Source organism: Schistocerca americana, unplaced genomic scaffold (assembly GCF_021461395.2).
Source record: "Schistocerca americana isolate TAMUIC-IGC-003095 unplaced genomic scaffold, iqSchAmer2.1 HiC_scaffold_137, whole genome shotgun sequence".
Lineage (NCBI taxonomy): Eukaryota > Metazoa > Arthropoda > Insecta > Orthoptera > Acrididae > Schistocerca > Schistocerca americana.
The window spans coordinates 417,501-422,500 of record NW_025725449.1 but is presented as its reverse complement, the minus strand read 5'-3'; the positions used below and the strand labels follow the sequence as shown (position 1 = coordinate 422,500).

At 52.0% G+C, this 5,000-nt stretch overlaps 1 non-coding gene across 1 annotated transcript in view; it reads left to right on the top strand.

Moving 5' to 3' along the window:
* The first annotated feature begins 3,773 nt into the window (after nucleotides 1-3,773).
* The window catches only part of LOC124566102, a 1,910-nt gene continuing 683 nt past the window's right edge, over nucleotides 3,774-5,000 (top strand). The window contains exon 1 of the ribosomal RNA XR_006970776.1: nucleotides 3,774-5,000. This exon is cut by the window's right edge and continues 683 nt beyond it. This is a non-coding gene — a ribosomal RNA (small subunit ribosomal RNA).

Sequence of the window (5,000 nt, the reverse complement as noted above, 5' to 3'; positions counted from 1 at the left end):
CCGTAACCTAACCTATATCGTACCGTAACCTAACCTATGTCGTACCGTAACCTAACCTATGTCGTACCGTAACCTAACCTATGTCGCACCGTAACCTAACCTATGTCGTACCGTAACCTAACCTATGTCGTACCGTAACCTAACCTATGTCGTACCGTAACCTAACCTATGTCGTACCGTAACCTAACCTATGTCGTACCGTAACCTAACCTATGTCGTACCGTAACCTAACCTATGTCGTACCTTAACCTAACCTATGTCGTACCTTAACCTAACCTATGTCGTACCTTAACCTAACCTATGTCGTACCTTAACCTAACCTATGTCGTACCTTAACCTAACCTATGTCGTACCTTAACCTAACCTATGTCGTACCTTAACCTAACCTATGTCGTACCTTAACCTAACCTATGTCGTACCTTAACCTAACCTATGTCGTACCTTAACCTAACCTATGTCGTACCTTAACCTAACCTATGTCGTACCTTAACCTAACCTATGTCGTACCTTAACCTAACCTATGTCGTACCTTAACCTAACCTATGTCGTACCTTAACCTAACCTATGTCGTACCTTAACCTAACCTATGTCGTACCTTAACCTAACCTATGTCGTACCTTAACCTAACCTATGTCGTACCTTAACCTAACCTATGTCGTACCTTAACCTAACCTATGTCGTACCTTAACCTAACCTATGTCGTACCTTAACCTAACCTATGTCGTACCTTAACCTAACCTATGTCGTACCTTAACCTAACCTATGTCGTACCTTAACCTAACCTATGTCGTACCTTAACCTAACCTATGTCGTACCTTAACCTAACCTATGTCGTACCTTAACCTAACCTATGTCGTACCTTAACCTAACCTATGTCGTACCTTAACCTAACCTATGTCGTACCTTAACCTAACCTATGTCGTACCTTAACCTAACCTATGTCGTACCTTAACCTAACCTGTATTGCGCCTTAACCTAACCTGTATTGCGCCTTAACCTAACCTGTATTGCGCCTTAACGTAACCTGTATTGCGCCTTAACGTAACCTGTATTGCGCCTTAACGTAACCTGTATTGCGCCTTAACGTAACCTGTATTGCGCCTTAACGTAACCTGTATTGCGCCTTAACGTAACCTGTATTGCGCCTTAACGTAACCTGTATTGCGCCTTAACGTAACCTGTATTGCGCCTTAACGTAACCTGTATTGCGCCTTAACGTAACCTGTATTGCGCCTTAACGTAACCTGTATTGCGCCTTAACGTAACCTGTATTGCGCCTTAACGTAACCTGTATTGCGCCTTAACGTAACCTGTATTGCGCCTTAACGTAACCTGTATTGCGCCTTAACGTAACCTGTATTGCGCCTTAACGTAACCTGTATTGCGCCTTAACGTAACCTGTATTGCGCCTTAACGTAACCTGTATTGCGCCTTAACGTAACCTGTATTGCGCCTTAACGTAACCTGTATTGCGCCTTAACGTAACCTGTATTGCGCCTTAACGTAACCTGCATTGCGCCTTAACGTAACCTGTATTGCGCCTTAACGTAACCTGTATTGCGCCTTAACGTAACCTGTATTGCGCCTTAACGTAACCTGTATTGCGCCTTAACGTAACCTGTATTGCGCCTTAACATAACCGATATTGCGCCTTAACGTAACCTATATTGCGCCGTAACGTAACCTATATTGCGCCGTAACGTAACCCACATTGCCCCTTAACGTAACCCACATTGCCCCTTAACGTAACCCACATTGCCCCTTAACGTAACCCAACACACGTTGGGCCTTAACCCAACACACGTTGGGCCTTAACCCAACACACGTTGGGCCTTAACCCAACACACGTTGGGCCTTAACCCAACACACGTTGGGCCTTAACCCAACACACGTTGGGCCTTAACCCAACACACGTTGGGCCTTAACCCAACACACGTTGGGCCTTAACCCAACACACGTTGGGCCTTAACCCAACACACGTTGGGCCTTAACCCAACACACGTTGGGCCTTAACCCAACACACGTTGGGCCTTAACCCAACACACGTTGGGCCTTAACCTGCTCTGTAATTGTCATACGACGCGTTAAATTAGTGTAGTGTTGCCTAACTGCAACCCCCGCAATATAGTTTGCTACTCGCACTGCCCGGTCCCCAGTGTATCGCTTCATGTTAAACACCTTGCAGCTATACACTGTAATGTGGATGGCAGCAGGACGTACATGCTCAATGCCCTTTGCAGTTGTTCATTGGCATTTGCAGTTGTTCATTGGCATTCGCATGTGCGAAGCACTTAGCCTACGCTGTGGTACGGCCTGTGTCAACTGTCCGCTGATGTTGTACGTCCAAATCACACACTGTACTGCACATTGGTCCTCATGTACTGAATGATACATCGTGGTACATGTGACCGTACAACGACTGCGCCAACAACGGCGAACCATGCGGTCCAAATGTTGTGCACTCAGCTACGTGTCGTCTCCCTATAAGAGCTGGATTGCAGTGTGGTATGCCCTGGATGGCGATCAGCATGAGCCGTCTGTTGATGTAGTGGCGCGTGTTGTCAGACGTAGTCGTCTCTTCTCACACACCGTGATAGCATGGTGCACTGCGTTCCACATCTGCGACATGCGACAGAGGCCGGTTAACAGTCGTTCGCGCAATGGACATCGCATACGTACGGGGGCCACCTTCCACGTGTTCGCGAAGCGTGCACATGTTGTTGCGTGTATGTGGGCAGACATAGTGTGTCGTGACACCTGACACAGGCATGCAACAATCGTTGAATTTGCAAATGGCGATGGACGCCTACGTTTGCTGGTGACGTTATGCAAATGAACAACTGGTAAACCGTTGTGGTGCGGTTGTTCTCGCTAGAGGTGAATCAGTGATGGCGACGATCGGTTGAGCTACCAACCGGTTGTTCCAGCGATACCCACCATGCCCACGAACGTGAATGGCATCTGGGTGTGAAGCGATACGCGGCGGTGGCTGGGTGGGACCGTCCCCGGCCGGTGAGGGGGGGCCTCCCGGCGTGCTGGCCGCGCGGTGCGTGGGCGCACGCGCTACAGCCGGCTGGTGGGGGCGGCCAGTGGCAGGCGCGCCGGCCGACGGAGGCGGCAGGCGGCGCAGCTGCGCGCCGGCGCACCCTGCACGCGGCGCCGTGCGGCCAAAGTAGGTCCTCGCGGGCCCGGTGCGAAGCGCGGTGGACATCTGCAGTGTGCTGGTCCGATTGAGGACTGTGTGCGCTGAGGATGCGCCGCCGCCCGGCGCTCGGAGCCGCGACGCCGTCTGCTGCTCGGTCGCCTCTGCGGTTCTCGCAGGTGGTTTGTATCGCAGCTGTGCGGACGTGTTGGCGCGTGCGCTGTGCTGGGAGAGTTCGCTTCGGCACCCAAGTGGGGCTTTTGTCCTTCTGTGGCGCTGGCGTTGGAGCTGCCGGTCACCGTAGGTGGCGCGTGTTGTCTCCCGCCGGCAATGCCACGACAGCACGCTCCCGGGCCTCTGTCGGCAGCGGCAAGCTCAGTTGGGAGCACGGGTGGTCGCACCTAAAGCGTCTACTCGCCAAACTCCGGGCGATTGCGCCTCTCTCGAACCCGACCAAGTACTTAGGACGGCGCTGCGCGCCGCCGGGACCTGAGAGGGTTTCGAGGTGTATTGTGCAGGGGAGCTCAGCCTCCTCCTGTTTGCAGAATAATTGAGCGGACGCTTGCGTGTTCGCGCGGGCCCCCGGGACACACTCCCGGGCGGCCGGCTGCTCAGCTCTAGTTGACGCAGCTCCCTGGTTGATCCTGCCAGTAGTCATATGCTTGTCTCAAAGATTAAGCCATGCATGTCTCAGTACAAGCCGCATTAAGGTGAAACCGCGAATGGCTCATTAAATCAGTTATGGTTCCTTAGATCGTACCCACGTTACTTGGATAACTGTGGTAATTCTAGAGCTAATACATGCAAACAGAGTCCCGACCAGAGATGGAAGGGACGCTTTTATTAGATCAAAACCAATCGGTCGGCTCGTCCGGTCCGTTTGCCTTGGTGACTCTGAATAACTTTGGGCTGATCGCACGGTCCTCGTACCGGCGACGCATCTTTCAAATGTCTGCCTTATCAACTGTCGGTGGTAGGTTCTGCGCCTACCATGGTTGTAACGGGTAACGGGGAATCAGGGTTCGATTCCGGAGAGGGAGCCTGAGAAACGGCTACCACATCCAAGGAAGGCAGCAGGCGCGCAAATTACCCACTCCCGGCACGGGGAGGTAGTGACGAAAAATAACGATACGGGACTCATCCGAGGCCCCGTAATCGGAATGAGTACACTTTAAATCCTTTAACGAGTATCTATTGGAGGGCAAGTCTGGTGCCAGCAGCCGCGGTAATTCCAGCTCCAATAGCGTATATTAAAGTTGTTGCGGTTAAAAAGCTCGTAGTTGGATTTGTGTCCCACGCTGTTGGTTCACCGCCCGTCGGTGTTTAACTGGCATGTATCGTGGGACGTCCTGCCGGTGGGGCGAGCCGAAGGCGTGCGACGCGCCTCGTGCGTGCTCGTGCGTCCCGAGGTGGACCCCGTTGCAATCCTACCAGGGTGCTCTTGAGTGAGTGTCTCGGTGGGCCGGCACGTTTACTTTGAACAAATTAGAGTGCTTAAAGCAGGCAAGCCCGCCTGAATACTGTGTGCATGGAATAATGGAATAGGACCTCGGTTCTATTTTGTTGGTTTTCGGAACCCGAGGTAATGATTAATAGGGACAGGCGGGGGCATTCGTATTGCGACGTTAGAGGTGAAATTCTTGGATCGTCGCAAGACGAACAGAAGCGAAAGCATTTGCCAAGTATGTTTTCATTAATCAAGAACGAAAGTTAGAGGTTCGAAGGCGATCAGATACCGCCCTAGTTCTAACCATAAACGATGCCAGCCAGCGATCCGCCGCAGTTCCTCCGATGACTCGGCGGGCAGCCTCCGGGAAACCAAAGCTTTTGGGTTCCGGGGGAAGTATGGTTGCAAAGC